Here is a 23,585-nt window from a genome sequence, read left to right as displayed (position 1 = left end):
ATGATATGTTGGTTACTTCCTAAGAACTGTATGCCTGTGTGTTTTATAAGAGAAATCTGACACATAAATTCATGTCATTGACAGACCTAGGCCAGTGTTCTTTTCCTCCTAAGCAAGGTCCTGGAGGGGAAATCCAAGGGGCCACAACCTGACATGCACAGGCTGAGGTTTTGCCAGGGTTGGTGGTGGCCCTAAGGAAGAACCTTAGATGGAGCCAGAAAAATTCAGAGCTCTGTCTCCCTTCCTGTTGCCTTGGGCAGTAGGAGGATGGAGCTGCTCCTAAGCACTTTGGAGACACGAGAAGGGAGTTGGGGATGCTGAAGCTCCAGCTTCTGTACCCTTCCTCTACTCCTAAAGCTATGATCACATCTATGTCCATAGCCTGCCTATGTCCAGATGCTGCTGTGAGAAGCAGCTCTTCCAAGTGGCCTAAATATAGTCCTGGGAGCCCTAAATGCCATAGTCTAGTATTGGTTTGTGTACTGACTCATGGTATGACTCTATGTAAGTCACTTCCCTTCTCCTCCCAATGGGTCATCGGGGGTGGGGGAAGGATAATGGCCCTGAGTCACCTCCCAGAGAGGAGCTAATTAGGGCTCACTGAGGCAGAAAGGTGGCAAGCTGAAAGGGCAAAGGAGGGAGCAGATCTAGATCCAGCTGTGAGGAAGAGCCCGGCTTTCACACTGCCTGGGCAGGCTGGCAGTTGGGATCTGACAACCTGGGATCTACGCTTAGCCTCAGAGACTCTGTAGCCTCCTTGAATTATGAATAAGGGTGTGTGGGTATAAGCCTGCATGCATTTTTCTGGGGAGAGCCTATGGCTTTCGTTAGATTCTCAAAGTGTTAAGTGACCCCAAAAAGGTTCGGTACCTCTGCCCTGGGCTGGGGGTGGGGGTCGGGGTCGGGGGGGTGACTCCTTGGCCCTGTTGGATGCTGAGGAGAGGAGATGCTGTTCCTGCTTCGGGAACTGGCAGTGAGGACCAGGCGTCCCCAGGAAGTCAGAGGGCAGCAGTCCTCAGGAGAGCTCTTAGAACAACCCGTGCAGAAGGACCTGGCCAGTAAGCACTTAACCCCTTCCAGTTGCCTAGCATTGTGGCAGGAGGAGTTGAACTGTGACATGGAGTTGAAATGCTTTTTGACTCATCTGTCATCTCCTAACCCCTACCCTGAGTTCCTCTATGAGCCTGAGATGTTTCGCCCTGAGAGAGATTGGGGCCTGTGCGCGTGCACCCCAGAAGATAAAGCAGAGTACATGTGCCTGGGCATGATGAGTTGTGCAAGCCTCCAGGCTGAAAGTAAAAGTATGACTGACAGGAGAGAGTCATCTGTGGAGGCATTTGGGGAAGTGAGAGGGATCTTAGGCTGGGTCTGAGGACTCCTGGGTTCTAATCCTGCTGTTGACCTTAATCACTTTGTGACCTTGTGGCTGCTTAGCCTCTTTGTAATGTCATGCCGTCTGCAAAGTGGGGTGACTGCCTCTCCCCTAAATACTGACAGTGCTGTTGTGAAAAATAAGAAGGAATTTAACAAAAATTAGCATCTGTTTGTTTTCTTATTTCAAAGGAATAAATACTTATAGTCGGACATATGGAAAACCCAGAAGCATAAAGAAAAAAAAGAAAAAGCATACACAATTTCACTATGCTGAAACACATCCTCTTATGAAGCCTTGGTAATTTTCCTTCCAAATCATTTTCCCATGCATGTGTTTTTTTCTCCTTACTAGATCTTAATGTTCCTGAAATTTTGTAAATTGCTTTTCTCACTTGATATTATTTAGTGAGCATTTACCCATTTCAGAAACCTGTTTTTTATTGGCTGGTGTTCTATCATTTGAAGGAACCAAAATTTAACAAATCCCTTAGTGTAGGACATTTATAAAGTTTCTTCCAAAATATCTAATTATTTTAAATAATACTATGTTGAACAGCCTTGCATGTAAATCTTTGCACTCGTCTCTTCTCCTTATAATAAATTCTTAGAACTGAGATTACTGGGCCAAAGGGTAAATCTTATATAATTAAATATTTTATACATTTAGTTATAAAAGTATAAGGCATTGATGAGAATGATGATGAATACCTGTCATTATGTATATATGTATCCTTATATGTTAGTTTGTAAGCAAGCCATTTGTGTGTGCGTGTGTGAGATGGATGTCTCCAAGACCCTGGGGGAAAATTTTACAATAAAAGTAGTGTCTAGCAGGACTTAGAAACAGGGTAAGATAATGGGTAATTGGAGCTGAAGGGATACAGACTGTGCAACAGGACTAGATACAAAAACTCAAAAATGGACAGCACAATAATACCTAATTGTAAAGTAATCATGTTAAAACACTGAATGAAGCTGCATCTGAGCTATAGGGTTTTTTTTGTTTTGTTTTGTTTTTACTATTATTACTACTTTTATTTCTTTTCTCTATATTAACATTCTATATCTTTTTCTGTTGTGTTGCTAGTTCCTCTAAACCGATGCAAATGTACTAAGAAACGATGATCATGCATCTATGTGATGATGTTAAGAATTACTGAGTGCATATGTAGAATGGTATGATTTCTAAATGTTGTGTTAATTTCTTTTTTTTTTCTTTCCGTTAATAAAAAAAAAAATTCTAAAAAAAAAAAAAAGTAGTGTCTATTCCTCTCTTTTAGATTTGTCTTATGTCAGGAAACCAAAGCATTTATGGTAAGAAAGTATAAGAGGAGAGGGAATTTAGGCAAGGCATCATTAGAAAAAGGAAATAAAAATTAAAAAGAAAAGCTCGTATCTAAGTGTTTGAAACTCTGGGCTCCAATCAATAGTCCATTAACTTATTAATAGTTTGAGCAAATCACAATATTTCCAGGCCTCAGTAGCCTCACCTACACAATGGGCAGACTAATTCTTAACCTCCCTATCTAAGAGGAAGGAATATTGTCAAGACCTAATGAGAGCCTGTGTGTGGGAACTCACTGGAAGTATAATAATGTAAGTAAAGGCTGTTCTTTTGCCTTCTCTGAATAATGAGATTGAGGAGTGGGAGGGAGCAGCAGAGAAACAGAGGCAGCGAAGGAAGAGGTCTAAGGGACAGAGGGAGAAGTAAGGCTGGGGAACATGGCGAGGAGCCTGTGACAGGTCTGGCCTGGGGGCGTCCTGGAGGAGGAACTGACCCAGGGCCACCAGCCGAGGCCGAGCGCCTCAGGCCTACTCTGCCCGAGGGACCGCTCCCAGGCCCAGGGCCCTGATGCTTCCCAGCAGGCAGAGCTCTTCCTTACCTGGCACTGGGTACCTTGAGAGGGAATGCTGTGGAAAGGAGTTTTAGCGGCTCATCTGGTTAAACTCAAAGCCACCTTCTCTTTCAAATTTAAGATATACTGGCTCCTGGCCTGCGGGGATGGGGGTAGGGAAGGGAGGAGGCCACTCCGAGCCATCTGCTTACCTCCAGCAGAGCAGCTGTGAGAACCAAAAAGGAATATCCTGTATGGAATGGCTCCTCCTTGCCTGCAGGAATGCGCCACACTCCCCAGCCCCCAGTGGCCAGAGACCTAGTGTAATAAACAGAGGCTGGGCTGGGTAGGGAGCAGTCAGGGGAGAGTTAATCCCCCAGATGTCAGGGCCTGGCCTGGTAGAGCTGGGAGCTGAGCTGATAAACCCTGACAAAGGGGAGCAGCAAGGGAGCAGCAAGGAAAGGGGAACTACAGAGAAGGTGATATGTGGCCCTGTCAAGACAGTTTCTAACTGAGGTGAATGATAAGAGGATAAAAGTGCCACAAAGAGGGTCTGGGCTTCAGAGCCTGTCTCCCATCTCACTCAACTGGAGGTAACCAAGGCACCCTGCAGTAGGATGGAGGAGGAAAGTACCTGAAAATTGTAAAGAAATAATTACCAGTATTTCCCCAGCCCACTCCACACCAGAAGACACACAAAAGAACAATTTCCAGCGTGGTCCCAACTCTCAAACAACAGGAACTCCCCGGGGAGGTGTGACGAGTACTCTGCTCCTTCTCTCCCAGCTCGCCTCTGCTAGGAGACTACAACTTGAAGAAAAGTAACGATATGAGCTGCTGTCTAAGTGCCAGGTCACGTGGTACAGCCTAAGCGTGCTGTAGGAGTTCAGAAAAGGCAGAGATTGGTGTGGGCTGAAGCAGTTAGAACAGACTTCACAGAGAGTGGGGGCCTGCCTCTAACGTGAAGAGGGGAGGGAGGTGAACGGAGCAGCCTTCATTAGGATGGGAATGTGCCCAGACATGAGGCCAGGCTACAAGAGGAACAGGATTCTTAGGGAGGTGGAGGGGGTGCTGAGGGGTGAGAGGTTGGGAAGGCGGCAAGGCAGAGCGGAGGGAGAAGGAAGAGGCAGGCAGATTGTAGATTGCTTTGAATTCTAGGCAGAGGAGTTTAGGTTTGACTCTTGTGAATAGCGGGTAGAGAGAACCCCGAGGGTGAGGAAGTGTGGGGAGCCATGCCTTACTGAGTACTCCCACTGAATTAATCCTTCTTTGCTCTCAATGAGGCCTTGTAAACCTCTGAGCCATATGAGGCATATAAGACCATCCCTGTCTCCCATCCCTCTTGTCGGTCCCTCCACCTGGGACCTCAGGCAGGCTGTCAGAGTCCAGGAAAACCACTTCCTTATTCCTGAGGGAATCCCCTAGGCTTCGGTGCCTGAGATAGAACCAGCCACCAAAGCCTGGATGCTCAGGATCAGCATCCCTACTTTATGGAAAAGGCAGAAGCCCCAGGGTGTACGTTGGGGGTCCCTTCAGAGGCAGGACCCTGATACGGCCCAACCAGCGGGTTAAGCGTCTGAGAGAGCCCCACAAGAGGGAGAGGCAGGGCAGGGAGGGAAATGCTTCTAGGAGGACTGACCCCTTGCCCAAAGGCTACGTAGTGTGAGCTAGCTATGTCTCCTACCTGTCAACTCCAGCCCAAGGATGTCTCCTACCTGTCAACTCCAGCCCAAGGAGTGAGAAGAACCCTTCAAGCCACTTTGGGGAGAAGGGAATGTTGGAGCAGGAATGGCAAGGGAGCAGGGCCCAGCAGCTCTCTCTGTCAGGCCTCAGACCATGTACAGAGAACCCAGCCTGAATCCTGCTGGTTTTATTCTGAACCCTCATTTCTGGATCACTCGCACCCACAGGAACCCTTTCCTGGGGATATGCCGCCACTGTGGAGGCTTTTGCCAACTCCTCACACTCCAAGTTCTGAGGCTTAGTGTCTCCATCCCTCCAAGAAGCATTTAGAGAAACTCCTTCTGTGCACAAGCAGGCTCCTTGTAGGGGGTAATCAAGCCAAAAGATGCATAGATTTCAGCCATTTGGGAGAGAAAAGTAGGAGAGAGATTAACCAAGGAAAAAGAATTGCCTGGGGAGTTCAGGAAAGTTTAGGGAGAAGATTTATAGAAATAGGAAGAAGAAAGAACATGAACAGAAAATGGGTGGAAAATTCTGTGTTAGAGCAAACTAATTGTACAGATTTGTGTTGATGACTAGGTAGAGTCCGTCTTGTCTGAGCAGACGGTTCTCTCTCCACAGCAGCCCCTTCCTTCTGAGGCCATTCTTGGGCCACAGAGCTCAGTTGGGTTGACTGTGCTGAATGGCACCTGGACAGTAGATTAGCTTCCTGTCCTCCACCTAGCTGGGGACTAGTGGATCTGGAGCAAGGGACGTCTGTCCTGGAAGGAGACACACTGGAACCTGATGGGCTGTGACAGATCTTGTTTGCCTTGAGAGTCCTTTAAGTCTAAGGGTTAGACTTTTATTTCAAGAAGTTCTCTTTATCCTGAGAATAGCCTCCAAAGGAGCAAAACAAGGTATAAGAAAGACAGGATTTTTTTTTTTTTTGGCAGATACAGTAAATATTCTATGAATTAGAAAAGCAAACCCCCCAAAATGCTGGGAGCTAAATATCTTTGGGACAACTGTTTGGCTTGATCTGCCGCAGAGAACTGAGCAGCTTCACCTAAGAGTCCCTGACACCCCAGGACTCCTGAGTCCTTCCCAGTGGGAGGAGACAACCTCTTAGGCCGCCAGTCCCAGGCCAATCTGCTTCCAGATGTTCAAGGAGTGAGAGGAAGTGACAAGCAGAAATGCCACGGCAAGTGATGATGTGGAGGGGAGTTCCATGGACTCTGAGAGACCTTAGGGTTTGTTTTGTTGTTGTTTTTTTCTAGCTGTACCAAAACCCTTAGTTTCTAATAAAGTGTCTTCCCGGATAGTCTTTTGTATTAGTTGCATATTAAACTTATCCCAAAACTTAGTGGCTTAAACCAACCAATATTTATTTTCTTGGTTTCTGTGTATCAGAAATCAAGGAGCAACTTGGCTGGGTGCTTCTGGCTCAAGGTGTCTCATGAGCTTTGAGTCAAGCTGTCACCGGGACTGCAGTCATCTCAAAGTTTGAATGGGCTAAAGGATCTACCTCCAAGCTCATTTAGATCCTGTTGGCAGGCCTAAGAAGATCTGTTTCTCCACAGAGCTCCCTTCCTACCTGGTAGCTGGCTTCCCCCAGGATGGCGATCCAAGAGAGATCCAAGATGGAAACCACGGTCTTTTTTTTTTTTTTTTTTGTATGCTGTATGGCAGGATCTCATTTCATTATTTTTCAATGTGAATATCCCATTATTGCAGCACCATTTGTTGAATTTGTTTTTGTTTTTACTTGGTTTTTTTTTCTGGTGGGGGAGGGGTAGAGGGAAGTGCATGGATGAAATCAAAGCCGGTCTCCCGCATGACAGGCGAGAATTCTACCACTGAACCACCCTTGCACCCCCTGGAAACCATAGTCTTTTTGTAACCTAATTTTGGACATGACATCCTATCACTTTTTCCATATTTTATTCATTATAAGCAAGTCAATAAGCCTAGTCCACACCCAAGGGAGATTACAGCAGGGTGTGAATACTAGGAGGTGGGAATTATTGGAAGCTATTTCAGTTTACAATAACCTTATGCTCTAGACAGAGAAAAGTGATCCACAGGCAAGGAAAAAAGGAGCTTGAGCGAAGGGAAGGGTCCTGCTTAGGATCACAGAGCTGCTAAGTGGTACATTTAGAATTTGAACCTGGGTATCTGTTGACTTCTGATTTAATGGACTTTCTTTGAAATCTTGTTGCCTGTCAAATCCATTGTCAGGCTTGGGGGTCTGGGCATATTTCAGCTGACTGAGAACCAGGGGCTTTGATGCTGGCTGACTTGCTGCTTGATTCTGTCTCTTCCAGGATTCTTAGGGAAGGGTTCATAATCATCCCTTTCTCTAACAAGGATAACTTCTACGACTCCTTTTTTTCTCAAATTAGCTTTTCCCTTTAGAAGTTTTAGATTTACAAAACAATTGCAAAGATAGTACAGTGAGTTCCCATATACTGCGTACCTAGTTTTCTCTATTATTAACGTCCTACATTAGTCTGATACATTTGGTACCATGAATTAAACAGTGTTGACACATCATTGTCAACAGAAGTCTGTATTTTATTCGGATTTCCTCACTACTTTTTAACTGAGTCAGGGGCTGGGCTGTATACGATTTTGCTTAATTCTTAGAAGAGCCCTGTAAAGTTGGCACTAATTCTTATCTATTTTACAGAAGAGGAAAGTTAGGCACGAAGAGCTTAAGTAACTTAGCAAGATCACAGATCTCTGCAGAAGCAAAGCGAGGATTTTCTCACTAGGGTCTCTCTGACTCCCGTGAATGGTGTTCTTAACAATTTATGCTCCTCTTCCTCTCTCTAATCCTTCTGCTTCTGCTTAGATGCAGGAGCTATGCACATAACACTAACATCTAGCCTACCCCTAGGCCTAAGTTTATGGGAAAGATAAGAGCATGCCAGGAGTGGACTGTGTTTTAGTGACCTCCTTCAGCCTCGGCTTTCTCATCTGTGAAATACAGGATTAGGTTAATGACCCTGGCTCTCTTCAGGCTCTGGCTTTCTGCAATCTGGTAAATCTATCCCAGAGCCTTTGACCAGAGGTGGGAAAATTGGAGAGAAGGTATGTTTGGCTTCCCCAAGCAGAGCCACTGGCCTGCCTGTGTTCACCTTACTTGTTTTGTCTGCAGATGGGTGCAGTACATCATGTATTATATGCAGCAGTGCATGCTTTGGCTGCTCCTTCATGGTAAGATTCCAAGGTTGTTGACCCTGTGGTTTGAGGTTATTGTCCTTAACTGGCTCAAGAACCTTTAGAAAGAGGCCTCTGGGGCAGCCACTCTCAGCAATATTCTTTTTTTTTTTCTGAAACATGAAAGAAACCCCCTCTTTCTTTTTTCTTTAACTGAGAAATCTTTACACACATACATTCTATACGTGGCATATAATCAGTGGCTCACAATATCATCCCGTAGTTGTGTATTCATCGCCAAGATCATTTTTTAGAACATTTGCATCCCTCCAGAAAAAGAAATAAAAAGAAAAAACTCACACGTACCATACACCTTACCTCTCCCTCTCATTGACTGCTAGTATTTCCGTCTACCCAATTTATTTTATCCTATTTCCCCCTTATTGCTTATTTACTTTTTTATCCATTTTTTTTTTTTACTCATCTCTCCATACCCTGGATATAAGGAGCATCAGACACAAGGTTTTCACAATCACACAGTCATACTGTAAATGTTATATCTGTATACAATCATCTTCAACAATCTAGGCTACTGGAACACAGCTCAACAGTTTCAGGTACTTCCCTCTAGCCACTCCAATACACCATAAACTAAAAAGGGATATCTATATAATGCATAAGAATAACTTCCAGGATAACCTCTTGACTCTGAAATCTCTCAGCCACTGAAACTTTATTTTGTCTCACTTCTCTCTTCCCCCTTATGTTCAAGAAGGCTTTCTCAATCTCTTGATGCCTGGTCCTGGCTTATTCCAGGCTTTCTGTCCCATGTTTTTCAGGAAGATTTACACCCCTAGGAATCATGTCCCATGTAGGAGGGAGGGCAGTGAGTTCACCTCCTGAGTTGGCTTAGAGAGAGAGGCCACATCTGAACAACAAAAGAGGTTCTCTGGGAGTGACTCTTAGGCCTAATTTTAAGTAGGCTTAGCCTATCCTTTCGTAGGAATAAGTTTCATAGGGGCGAACCCCAACAGCAAAGGCTCAGCCTTTTGATTTGGTTATGTCCACTGCTTGTGAGAATATCAGAAATTCTCCAAATAGGGAAGTTGAATATTTCCTCCTTTCTCCCCATTCCCCCAAGGATACTTTACTAATACTTCTTTATTCATTACCCAAATCACTCTGGGATTTATTGGGGCACCACACTAATATGGACAAACCAAAAATGTCTCATGCCCTATTCAAGATTCTATGTACTTATGGTGTTCAACTAATCTGATCATACAAGTTAAATTAGGAAAGGCACCACCCAAAATATACATTTTGCACAAATAAACATCTCTCCCTTTAGTCTCACACAGAAGTTGAAGTTTTAAAATATGGATGATGTCATCCTTTACCCAGTCTTCTGATATACTTTAGTCCTAGTCAGATCAGCCTCGTTCATCTCTCTACTCGATGTCTGACAACTTTTTCAACTTTTAAACAGTTCCAGTTTGATGTACTGCTGACTTTCATAGCTTCAGAGCTCTGACTCTGAGTCTCAGGTGTCACATAACTAGCTAAAGTTTCTAGGAAAGACCATGTTATGTACAAACAGCTCAGTATCTCAGAATTTAGAATTAACAGTTACACCTCATGAATAGTTGTGACTGCTGTAAGAGCTTACAGTCTAGGACCCTTTACAGTAGGCCCCAAACTGATAACCCATGCTCTCGACTTTAGTTCACCGAATTTTTATGTTATGCTTAGTCCATATGATTGAGGCATGATAATATTTGTCTTTTTATTCCTAATTTGTTCATCTAGTTGTGTGCTTCACAACTTCATTCTTTCTTGTGGCCTCTCAGTAATCTGTTGTATGTGTACACCATAGCTTCCCCTTCCCTTCCTCAGTCATTGTACCCTCAGCCCACCTCTGTTCATTGTGGATTGGGAGCACTGCCACCAGAAACACCAGTGTGCAGATGTCCGTTTGTGTCCCCACACTCAGTTCTTCCAGGTATACACTGAGCAACGGGAGTTTCAGGATCATATGGCAACCCCACTGCTAGCCTCCTGTGGGACCACCACACTGCCCTCCAAGGGGCTGTACCTCTCTTTCATTTCCCTACCGACAGTGAATAGGTACATCTCTCTCTCTCTCTGAAGTCTCTTTAGCACTTGTTTCTCTCTTCATTTTTAAACAGTTTTATTCACACACCATACAATCCAGCCTAAATCTATAGACATGCCTTTGCCACCGTACTCTATCTGAAGACATTTCCTTTTCTTCCACAAAGAATCCATACCCCTTTCCCAATCCCCTCACCTGTTGACATTTAGTTTTGGCATGATGCCTTTAAACCCCCTCTTTCTTGGGCACAAATACTAGTCAAATAATTTGTTTTATTTAAAGTGGTGGGGAGGCTCTGAGGGTCGGGCATGTCAGGAATGCCAGAGGCAGTGCACAGGAGCAGCAAAGAGCATGGACCTAGGAATCATCTAGACCCGGTCTGCCTCTCACCAGCCGGTGACCCTGGACAAGGCTCTCAACCTCTGTGTCTTTATTTCCACAGCTGTGGAAATATATTTTCATATAATGAAAATATATGGATAGCAACCTTGTGGAGTTCTTACGAGTAAATGTAATAATTTATATTAAATGCTTAACATAGCCCATAGCAAATACTTAATAACGGTCCTTATTTTTAGGATTTACTTCATATAGTTGATCAGTTCTGATACCAGCTTTAAACAGTATTCTTTTTTTTTGGCTCTGAGGTCCCTTGCCCTACTGGGTTCCCAAGTTGCTAAAAAGCACCAAGTGCTCAGAAGCTTGCTCTTCCCTAAGACACAGAGAGGACACAGAGAGGACTATTCTCACATCCTGAGGTGGGCTTGAGGTTCTGATGAGTCTCACCAGAGATCTCTGCCTCCACCCGCTGCAAGCGAGCCCTTAGCTTTGACAGGACAACCCCAACCCAGCCCTAACTGCCCCAGCTGGCTCATCTTCCTGCTGCCTGAGATACCCTGGATGGTCCTTGGGCTCTGGGGGGACCCTATCTAATGAGGTGAGCAGATCTGTCCATAGGGTTTGTGTTAGTTAGATTCAGTTGTCAACTTGGCCAGGTGAGCATACCTAATCTTGTTGCTGTGGACATAAGCCAACGGTACGTGAACCTCATCTGTTGCCAATTACATCTGCAGTCGGCTAGGAGGCTTGTCTGCTGCAATGAGTGACGTTTTGACTTAATTGGCTGGTGCTTAAATGAGAGAACGCAATGTAGCACAGCCAAGCAGCTCGGCATTCCTCATCTCAGCACTTGCAGCTCAGCCCAGGCCTTTGGAGATACAGAAAGAAGTCACCCCGGGGAAAGTTGTTGGAACCCAGGGGCTTGGAGAGAAGACCAGCAGAGACCATCTTGTGCCTTCCACGTAAGAAAGAACCTCAGTGGAAAGTTAGCTGCCTTTCCTCTGAAGAACCAACAAAATAAATCCCCTTTTATTAAAAGCCAATCCGTCTCTGGTGTGTTGCATTCCGGCAGCTAGCAAACTAGAACAGGGTTCCTCCCCGCTGCCGGGTTGCAGCGCACCACCCAGTCCTGGCACCTGGCTTCGTGTCAGCCCTCGCTGGCTCTCCCCAGAGAGGCTTGATGGCTGCATATGGGCCAAGCTGAGGTCCTGGACACCAGCCTCGCAGAGGGATAGTGAAGCCCCATCATGAAGGTAGGGCCGGGGTGGGACTGGAGAACTTGACCTGGCTGGGCCTACTCCCTCTAGCTAGGAGCTCCCATTTATGCCTCTAAGGCCCTTTGGGCTAGCACAGTAGGGACAGAGGGCTCTGTGAGTCCATATGGTGCTGGGAAAAGTGTTCAGACCAGATTTTTTTCTTCTTCTTTTCACTAGAAGTCACAACCTCAGTCACAATTAAGGCTGGACTTAATTTTAATTCCAAGTCCATTGCTGGCTGGAGTAAGAGTTGAGAGAGTGAATCTAAGATATTTAAGAATGAGGAGGCATAGATACATCTGTTATTGGAGGTGGTGTGGACATCACACACACACACACACACACACACACACACACACACATATCACACACGACCAGCAGACATTTGTAGCACACACGTGAGGCACTTGTGCATCAGGATTCAAGAAACCTCTTTTCCAGAGGCAGTTTGGCTGCCAGCCCACATGGGAGGCCCATGGCCCACATACATTCCAGGAAATGGGTTTTCCACATCCAGGGAAACGTTCCCACATCTAAGAAGTAGTTCCCCAGCCCTGAACTCCTCTGGGCTTAAGACGGAAATGGCCTGGATCTGGGTACAGGCCGCAGAAATCCTCTAAGGGTAGAAGCCCCAGGCAGTGCTGGGTTGGCGGCCACTTTCTCTAACCTTGGGGCCGGGACCCACTGGTCCTGAGGTTGGGGTGGAGGATAAGGCCATTTCTTCACTGCGTTCCAAGTGAAGAAGGGAAGTGGGGGATGGTAACACCTAGAGGTCAGATTTTTAAATTTTTAATAATTTAGGCTCGGAGTGGCAATAAAAACTATTGATAAATTGTTATATTAATATGAATCATTGCGACCTAGTTGAATGTATGATTGATTGCCTGGTTTCTGCCCCCAGCCCTTCAGAAAATCCTAATCTTGATGACTCCATCCTCTGCCATCTTCAGGTCTAGATGGTAGCTCGCCATACTCAGAGTCATGTGTTGCCAACTTAGTCCAAACTCCCTTCTTTACTGGCCTTCGCTCTTCTCCTCCCCAGTCACCCACCCCTACCCAGCCCCAGGCCCAAAGTTTATGCCTTTTGGAAGACGTGCTGGGGATGTCTCGTCATGGCGACATGGCTTTCTTGGTGAGACGGAATTGGAATGAAACTATTGATGGTGGGGGGGAGTGGCCAAATGAATTTTCCAGCTATCAGATTGTGGCATAATTTTATTCTTGGCCTGGTGACTTAGTCTCTTTCTCTCCCTCCCTCGCCATTTTGGCACGTCCGGTTCTTCTAGACCTCTGAATTACAAGCCTCACCGGCGACTAGTGATAATGCAGCCTTGTCTCTCTAACCCTATTGGTCTTCTTAGTCCTCCACCTACCCAACATCCTCTGCTAGGGGTACACTCAGGAACAGCATCTCTATGGTCAGTCACTCATCCGTCCTCCCTGTGTGATTGGCTACCCTCCCCTGGAGGCCACGCCCTAACTCCGCCTCTCCTCAAACTGTATATAACCCAGGGCTCACCGAGCCTCGTGGTCTTTAGCTACTGGCGGCCCTGGCATAAGTGTCTACCAACAATAAAGCTACCTCACTTTATGCCTTAATTGACTCGGCCTCCAGTCCTTTAGACCCGCAGCGAGGTCTCCTGCGCGTGCCCCTTGGACCCAGACCCCCGGCTCGAGCCCCTTTTCTGCGTGCGGCAGTGTCGTCTAGCAAGCAGTGAGAAGCTGAGGAGTAGAGGGTCCCCGATAGTTTAGCGGTTGGGCCAAACTGCATCGGATTATTTCTCCTTAGTGAAGTCCTTTTATTCCCTAGGCAAAACGGGCCTCAGAGGACTGGATATTTGGTCCTAGTTTTTCCTTTAAAAAATTTTTTTTATTACACAAGAAATGTTTAATGTAGCAAAATTAGAAAAAATACATGGTCGAAAAGAAGAAAGCAAGAACACTCATTATTTTGCTACCCAGCAATAAAACTTGAAACATTTTAGAGTAACTTCTTTCAGACTTTTGCTGAGTATAAAAACTCGGTTTTAAAAACGGGATCATACTAAAAAAAAAAGAAAAAGAAAAAGAAAAAGGGTGGCCACGGTGGTTCAGCAGGCAGAATTCTCACCTGTCATGACGGAGGCCTGGGTTCAATTCCCAGTGCCTACCCATGCAAAAAATACATAAAATAAAAATGGGATCATACTATTCCTACTGCCTCATAATCTGCCCTTCTTTTTTTCATCTAAAACTATATCAGGAACATCATTCCATGACAATAACTTTAATTAAAAAAAAAACTTTTTATTTTGAGATACTTTCAAACTTACAGAACAGTTACAAAAATAATAAAACCCCATATAGAGAATTGTAACGTACCCCTATCCCCCACCCCAGACACCCAGATACCCCATGCCCCTGGCAACCGCACTCTCATTTCTGTCTCTGTGAGCTTGCAAATCCTCCTAAATTTCCCTTATAGTTACCATTGGGCTTACATCTAACACCCTAAATCTATAACAGTGTTGTTTGCTTTGATACTATCTTAACTTCAATATTTTATATAAATTATGTCCCTTTCCCTCTGTCCCCCTACCTTTATATAGTTCTTGTCACAGATGACATAATGATACATTATGAGCCCAAAGCCACTGACTTATCATTACATTTTATGCATTTGTTTTTTAGATCCTGTAGGAAGGAAAAAGTGGAGTTACAAACCTAAAATACCTTGATACTGGCATTTATATTTACCCATGCCATTTCCCTCACTGAAGATCTTTCTTTATTCGTGTGGCTTCAGTCTATTGTCCTTTATCCTTTCCATTCAACCTGCAGAACTCTCTCTAACACCTCTTGTCCAGTGATGATGAGCTCCCTCCACTTTTGCTTATCTGAGAATGTCTCAAACTCTCCTTTTTTTTTTTGCTCATTAGATATAGTTTAATTCTTACAAAGCTCCTTTTGAAAATGCAATTCGTATATAATGCAACATCGGAAGTTTGAATTCAAAGTGAAATATGAAGGCAGTAGTTGGGGAAATTACCTAAGAGTCCTTTGTCAGTACAAATCAGGATGTACTTTTCTGTCTGTAATACAGGAGGAAAAGAGCAATTCTAAATATTTCAGGTAAATACAGAAAAATACATTACTATATGAGGCAGACCATGCTAAAATATAGTTTACCATGATTAGTTTGCAATTAATATGGCTGGTAATACTTTTAGTTTGAACCAATGAAACCAAGGTAAGTTAAATCTTGCTGTATTTGATCGGTCTTTTATATTACGTTTATCTGAGAAGTAAGTAATATTGGAGAAAGCAAATGACTTGAACCTTTTCTTTATGAGTATCATTTTCTCAGTCATCTTAATTCATACTTGTGAAGGTAGACAGTGTACCTTGTAGTATTTAAGAGATGAAACTTGCAATTACTAGCAACCCTTTTATTTAATAACACCAAGATTTACAAACCAAAATAAACATCTGGTTAAAAACTCTGCTTTTCAAGACACTCAGTTGTCCTTTTTATCCTTTGAGAGTGGTAGTCGGTTGGCTATTTAAAAACCTGAAGAGGAATTGATAAGAGGAAAAAATCCTCAGGGCTTTAACAAACCCAGTTCTGCGCACGCACATGCACCCGGGGCTCTGTCCTCCAGACCCCTGCGTGCACACTGCCACATCCTCCTCCCCAGCCACCCACATATCCATGCTGCGACCTCTTAATCCCTGTACACCACCGCCCTGCCCCACACGTGTGCACACCCCTGCTCCACTGCTGCCACAAGCGCCCTGCTCCCATACCCGGCAGAGGCTCATGTGCACGTCTGTGCCACATTGCCCCCACCCTGCACACAAGTGTACACCTGGCCCACCCCACCCCACACCTGTGCCAGGGCCCCACCCGCTCGCCATCACCTGCCCCTCACTCTTGACCTGCAGTCCCTGTAACCTGTGCCCCGCCCCCGCACACTCATGCATCTGCATCCCGACCCACCTTGGACCCTTCCCCCTGTGCAAGGACACACCTGCACCCTGCCCTCTCTGTGCCCCAACCTCTGGTCCCCCCCACATTCTGATACCCACGACCCCCATGCTGCACGCACCCACACACATCCTGCTCATGCACAAGCCCCCGTGCATCCACAGAGCCCCCCACATCCACCTCTCACAGCGCGTCTCCACCACCCTTTGCCCTGTACCCCATGCTCACAGGCACCAGCACCATGTCCTAGACCCACCTATACCTGTGCCACAACCCTCGCCACACTTTTGTGCCCCACCCCATGCCCGCAACTTGCTCCACACCCATCCCACAAATACAAAGCTTTAGACAACTGAAGGAAATCAATACCCAAAGTAATCCCATCAAGATATTTACATGCCTCAAAGGAAACAGAAGATGACTAACCATATCAAGATGCAGACAGATATAGCCCAGCCTAATGACCAGAGGAGACACAGACTCTGGAACAACTAATCACAAATGTCTATATAACTCTACCAGATAAAATCAGTGGGTTGGCTAATGACATAAAGGAGCTCAAGAAGACACTAGAGGAGCATAGAGAGGAATTTGAAAGGATAAATAGAAAAATAGCAGATATCACAAAGATTAAAGATTCTGTAGACCAAATAAAAAATATACTAGAGATGCCCAACAACAGATTTGAAAAAGCAGAAGAGAGAGTATGTGAAGTAGAGGACAGGACAACTGATTTTGAACACACAAAAGAGCAAATAGCAAAAAAGATGGAAAATTTTGAATTGGATCTCAGGGAAATGATGGACAAAACAAAGCACACAAATAAAAGAATCATCAGTGTCCCAGAAGGAGAAGAGAAGAGTAAAGTGCTTGGAAGAGTGGTTGAAGATATAATTGGGGAAAACATCCCAACCATTACAAAAGACATAAATATGCAAATCAAAGAAGCCCAACAAACTCCAAATTGAATAAACCCAAATAGGCCTTCCCCAAGACACATACTAATCCATCTGTCAAATGTTAAAAGATTAAAATTTTCACAGACAAACAAATGCTGAGAGAATTTGTCAACGAGACCAGCCCTACAAGAAATACTACAGGAAGTTCTGCAGGCTGGAAAAAAAAAGACAAGAGAGGAAGGTCTGGAGGAGGGCACAGAATTGAAGAGTACCACTAAGGGTGACTTAAAGGATAAAAAGAGAAAGAGAGAAAAGAATATACATAGATATAAAATCCGAAGGATAAGATGGTAGATTCAAGAGCGCCTTTACAGTAATAACTTTGAAAGTTAATGAACTAAATTTACCAAATAAAAGATACAGTTTGGCAGGATGGATTAAGAAATATAGTCCAGCTATATGCTGCTTACAAGAGACTCATCTTAGACACAAATAGATTGGAAGTGAATGGATGAAAAAAGATATTGCACGCAAGCTGTAACCAAAAGAAACCAGGAATAGCTATACTAATATCAGGCAAAATAGACTTCAAATGTAAAGACATCATAAGAGACAAAGAAGGATACTATGTATTAATAAAAAGGACAATTTTCCAAGAAGAAATAACAACCATAAATGTTTATGCTTCCTATCAAAGAGCTCCAAAGTACATGAGACAAATGGCAAAACTGAAGGGAGCGATAGACGTTTCAACAATAATAGTAGGAGACTACAGTACACCACTGTCTTCTATAGATAAAACAACCAGACAGAGAATCAACAAGGAAATAGAGAACTTAAACAATTTAATAAATGAATTAGACCTAACAGACATATATAGGTTGTTACGTCCCAAAACACCAGGATAAACATTCTCCTCTAGTGCTCATGGAACCTTCTCCAGGACAGGTAGATCATATGCTGGGGCACAAAACAGGTCTTTATAAATTTGAAAACATTGAAATTATTCAAAGCACTTTCTCTGATCACAATGGAATGAAGCTAGAAATCCATACCACCAAAGAACAAGAATTTTCAAAAATATTTGGAGATTAAATAACACACTCTTAAACAATCAGTGGGTAAAAGAAGAAATTGCTAGAGAATTCGTTAGCTATCTGGAGATGAATGAAAACAAAAATACAACATATTGGAACTTATGGGATGAGACAAAGGCTGTGCTGAAAGGGAAATTTACTGACCTAAATGCCTATATTAAAAAGCAAAAAGAGCAAAAATTGAAGAATTAACTGCTCACCTGGAGAAACTAGAGAAAGAATAACAAACTAGCCAAATAGCAAAAAGAAGAGACATAACAAAGAGTTCAATGAATGGGAGAACCAAAGAACAATAGAAAGAATAAAACCAAAAGTTGACTCTTTGGGAAAATCAATGAAATAGATGGACCGCTAACAAGGCTGACAAAGAAAAAAAGAGAAAGGATGCAAATAAACAAAATCAGAAATGAGAGGGGGGTCGTTACCACAGACCCTGAAGAAATAAAAAAACGTAAGTGGATACTATGGACCACTATAGACCTACAAACTAGACAGCTTAGATGAAATAAACAAATTCCTGGAAACACACAAATAAGCTACACTGACTCAAGAAGAAATAGATCTCAAAAACCAATCACAAGTAAAGAGATTCAATCAGTCATCAAAAATCTTCCCGCAAAGAAAAGCCTAGGGCCAGATGGCTTCAGGGAACTTTATCAAACATTCCAAAACAGAATTGACACTAATCCTGCTCAAACTTTTCCCAAAAATTGAGGAAAAAGGAACACAACCTAACTCATTTTATGAAGCTAACATCACTTTAATACCAAAACTGGATAAAGATGCTATAAGAAAGGAAAACTACAGGCCAATCTCCATGATGAACACAGATGCAAAAATTCTCAACAAAATACTAGCAAACTGAATCCAACAACACATTAAAAGAATTATACACCATGACCAAGTGGGGTTTATACCAGGAATGCAACACCAGAAAATCAATTAATGTAATAAAGCACATTAACAAATCAAAAGGGAAAAATCACACAATCATCTCAATTGACCCTGAAAAATTATTAGAAAAAAATTCAACATCCTTTTCTCATAAAAAAAAACACTTCAAAAGGTAGGAATCAAAAATAACTTCCTCAGTATGATAAAGGTCATATATGAAAAACCTATAGCCAGCATCAAACTCAGTGGTGAGAGACTGAAAGTTTTCTCCCTAAGATCAGGAATGAGACAAGGATGCCCTCTATTATTATATTCAACTATTAATATTATTCAACATTGTACTAGAAATTCTAGCTCAAGCAATCAGGCAGGAAAAATAAAATAAAAGACATCCCAGTTGAAAAGGAAGAAGTAAAACTTTTGTTATTTGCAGAAGACATGATACTATACTTGGGAAATCCTAAGACACCTACAACAAAGTTGCTTGAGCTAATAAACAAATTCAGCAAGGTGGCAGGATATAAAATTAATGTGCAAAAATCAGAAATGTTTCTGTACACAAGCAATGACCTGAGGAGTCAATAAAGGAAAAAATTCCATTCAAAACAGCAACTAAAAGATTCAGGTATCTAGGAATGAAGTTAACTAGGGATGTAAAGGACTTACACACAGAAAACTACATAACATTGCTAAAAGAAATCAAAGATCTAAATATTTTCATTCCCTGCTCATGGATAGGAAGGTTAAATGTAGTTAAGATGTCAATTCTTCTCAAACTGATCTACAAATTCAGTGCAGTACCAATCAAAATTCCAACAACCCCTCTTCAACGACTTGGAAAAGCTAGTTACCAAATTCATCTGGAAGGGAAAGAGACCCTTAATATCTAAAACCATCATAAGAAGTATTAACACTTCCTAATTTTAAAACTTATTATAAAGCCATGATGCTCAAAACAGCCTGGTACTGGTACAAAGATAGAAGTATTGACCAATGGAATTGAATCAAGAGTGTGGAAATAGAGCACCAATCTATGTAAACTGATCTTCAACAAGGTCCCCAAATCCACTGAACTGGGACAAAATAGTCTTTTCAATAAATGAGCATGGGAGAACTGGATATCTATAGCCAAAAGAATGAAAGAGGACCCTCACCTTACTTCCTATGCAAAAATTAACTTAAACTGGATCAGACAATTAAATATAAGAACCAGTACCATAAAAGTTCCTAGAAGAAAATGTAGGGAAACATCTTCAAGACTAGGCATAGGAGGTAGCTTCCTAAACTTTACACCCAAAACACAGCAACAAAAGAAAAAATAGATAACTGGAAATTGCTCAAAATCAAATACTTTTGCGCCTCAAAAGACTGTCAAAAAGGTGAAGAAGCAGTCAACTCAATGGGAGAAGATATTTGGAAATCACACATTGGACAAAGGTTTGATATCCTGTATACATAAAGAGATCATACAACTCAACAACAAAAGAACAAACAACCCAATTATAAAATGGGCTAAAGATATGAATAGGCATTTTTCTGAAGACCAAGTATAGATGGCTCAAAAGCACCTGAAGAGATGCTCATTTTCATTAGCTATAAGGGAAATGCAGATCAAGACTACAATGAAATATCACCTCACAACAATAAGAATGGCTGCAATTAAAGAAACAGGAAACTACAAATGTTGGAGAGGATGTGGAGAAATTGGGGCACTTATTACTGCTGGTGGGAATGTATAATGGTGCAGCCACTATGGAAGACAGTCTATGGGAGAAGTTCCTCAGGAAACTAAATATCGAGTTGTCCTTTGACCCAGCAGTAGCATACTCGGTACATACCCAGAAGAGCTGAAAGCAGTGACACAAACAGACATTTGCACACCAATATTCATAGAAGCATTATTCACAATCGCCAAAAATGGAAATAATCCAAGTGCCCATCATAGACGAGTGGGTTAATGAATGGAGGTATATACACATGATGGAATATTATATAGCAGTAAGATGAAATGACGTCCTGAAGCAAATGTCAAGATGGATGAACCTTGAGGACATAATGTTGAGTGAAATAAGCCAGACACAAAAGGATAGATACTGTATGATTTCATCATGGTAAAGGTAAAATCAGAGGCTTATAATAAATAATTTAGGGAACCTAGAGACACATGGACGCTAGAGATGGGTAAGCAATTAACTAATGAGGTTGAACTTAAATGTATCATAATAGATAGAAGGGAAGGTGGTTCGCTAGTGGGTACATAAGTAATATTACTACATTGAAGGTGAACATGATTGAAATGGGTTGTATAGACCCATGTGTCCCACCGATTAACACTATAAGTATAAATAAATTCTTACATGAACTGCTGCAAAGGTATGGCTCTTGTACAAAGAGTGTATATTTGGGGGTATAAGGTGGAAATTGCCATTGCATGCTGTGGTCTATATTTAACAGGAAAACATCAGCAGTGCCACAGCAACATCGGGGTTAAATAATGGGAGGAGGGACAAAAGGTGAGGGGAGGTTTGGATTTTCTCTTTGATGAGGGTGTGTTTATTGGTTATCTTTCTCCTGGGAACAATGAAATTATCTAAAATTGAGAGTGTTGATGGACTGTTGACTTTTTTGACATTATACATGATGCCCAATGAAAGGAGTTGGCTGAAGATGCACTGACTGAGAAGTAGATTGGTGAATGATAGTGTATACATATGATTGAATATTGTGCTGCTACAAAAAGGAACAAAGTTGTGAGGCATGCAATGTTGTGAATGAACTTGTGGGACATTTGTGGAGGCAAAATAAGTCAGAAACAAACTAGCAGATATTGTTTGGTCTCACTCAGAACATACTTATACGAAAATAGGGGCCTAGACTGTAAGCTTTTAAAACACTCACATTTAGTCCAGAGCAATAGCTGTTATTTCTGGACTTTAAGCGGCTATTTTACATATGTTGTTCTAGTTTGCTAGCTGCCAGAATGCAATAAATCAAAAACAGAATGGCTTTTAAAAAGGGGGATTTATTAAGTTGCTAATTTACAGTTCTAAGGCCATGAAAATGTCCCAATTAAAACAAGGCTATAAAAATGTCCAATCTAAGGCATTGGGGAGAGACACCCTTGTTCAAGAAGGCTGATGGAGTTCAGGGTTTTTCTCTCAACTGGAAAGGCACGTGGTGAAGATGACATCTGCTAGCTTTCTCTCCAGGCTTCTTCTTTCATGAAGCTCCCCCAGGGAAATATTCCTTCCCCATCTCCAAAGGTCTCTGGTGGTATGGGCTCTCTGCTTCCTGGCTCTCTCATCGATCTAAAGCTTTCTCCAAAATGTTTCCTCTTTTTAAAGGAACCGGGTAAAGTAATCAAGACCCACCTGGAATGGACAGCCACATCTCCATGGAGATAATCTAATCAAGTTTCCAACACACAGTGTTGAATAGGGTTTAAAAGAAACAACTGCCTCCACAAAATTGAATTAGGGTTGAAACATGACTAGGGTACCTAAAGCCTTTCAAACCAGCACATATGTATAACTGGAATTTAGAGATAAGAATGAAGCCATCGGGTCAGGATTAAGGTAATTCAAAATACAGGAGTAAAGACATTGTTTGTATTTTAGAATTTCATCTACTCTTTGAGACCAAAGGAAAGAACATTTATTTTGCCCAGAACCTAAATTTTCTGTAGCACGTAATCTAACTCAACCTGTCTGGATAGATCATTTAAATAATCCAAACACAGGGAGCCAAGAATAAGTATGATAGCCTTTAATCCTGTAGCACTTACTGCAATGCCTGGATACATCTCAGAGTATATTAAGCAGATAATCAAAAAATATAGGCAAAGTCCCTTGACAGATGGGAGAAAAAATATGGAATTATTAAACTTTGTTACCAGGGAAACCCCTGATACCATTAAACATCGGGGACACCCAAATCAATAGGCCTAGCCCTTGATCTTGAGGCTTACTCTTGTGAAGCTTATCGATGTAGCAGAGACACTTCGCCTACCTATAGGTATGCCTGAGAGTTACTTCTAGAGGACCTCTTTTTTTGCTCAGATGTGGCCTCTCTCTGTCCAAGCCCAACTCTGCAAGGGAAATCATTGCCCTCCCCTCTACGTGGGACATGACATCCAGGGGTGAAAGTCTCCCTGGCTGTATGGGAGATGACTCCCAGACACCATGGGATCAACAATACCATTCTGACCAAAAAGGGGGAAAGAAGTGTAACAAAAAAGATAGCAGTCGGGCGGGCCACGGTGGCTCAGCAGGCAAGAATGCTTGCCTGCCATGCCAGAGGACCCGGGTTCAAATCCCAGTGCCTGCCCATGTAAAAAAAATAAAATGAAATAAAAAAAAAATAAATATTAAAAAAAAAAAAGATAGCAGTGGCTGAGAGAGTTCAAATAGAGAGGCTACTCTGACGGTCACTCTTATGCAATCTTCACTTAGACATTGCTACCTATCATAGCTTGCCAAAGCCCAACCAAAACCATTCCTGCCAATCCTAAAGAACAACTAGGATTTTATATAACATTCTACAAAGGTTCCATGCACTAGGGTAACTTTCCAGAAACCTATAACCTCCAGATGAGTCCCTTGACCATCTAAGTCCTAAATGTAGAGGGGTCAGCCTCCCCAGAACATCAGCTAGTTCCATCTCACTACTCCATAGTCTTGACAGTCCCTTCCAAGATGAAAAAGTTAGAATGGGAATAGCCTAAATACCCCGAAGAGTGGGAGGAAGATCAAAGGTGGAGTTATACAGAGAAGGTAGAGTTTAACAAATGAGTATGATTGCTGAATCATTATATTGATATTTCTTTTAGTCTCCAGTGTCTTGGAGCAGCTAGAAATAAAAATCTAAAATTGTAGGATTGTAACCCCTGCCAAACTCTGAAATCTGTTCTACAACTAATTGTTGCAATGTACTTTGAAACATATTGCTTTTTTGTATATTTGTTATTTTTCACAAAAAAGAA

The 23,585-nt window shown here is 42.6% G+C and overlaps 1 protein-coding gene across 6 annotated transcripts in view; it reads left to right on the top strand.

Moving 5' to 3' along the window:
- NRG2 (neuregulin 2) overlaps positions 1-23,585 on the top strand; it is a 240,092-nt gene that overhangs the window by 85,553 nt on the left and 130,954 nt on the right. The gene's annotated exons all lie outside the window — the stretch shown is intronic.

Source organism: Tamandua tetradactyla, chromosome 20 (assembly GCF_023851605.1).
Source record: "Tamandua tetradactyla isolate mTamTet1 chromosome 20, mTamTet1.pri, whole genome shotgun sequence".
Classification (NCBI taxonomy): Eukaryota; Metazoa; Chordata; class Mammalia; order Pilosa; family Myrmecophagidae; genus Tamandua; species Tamandua tetradactyla.
Note: the sequence above shows the minus strand (reverse complement) of the source record. Positions and strands in the feature narration are given on the sequence as shown.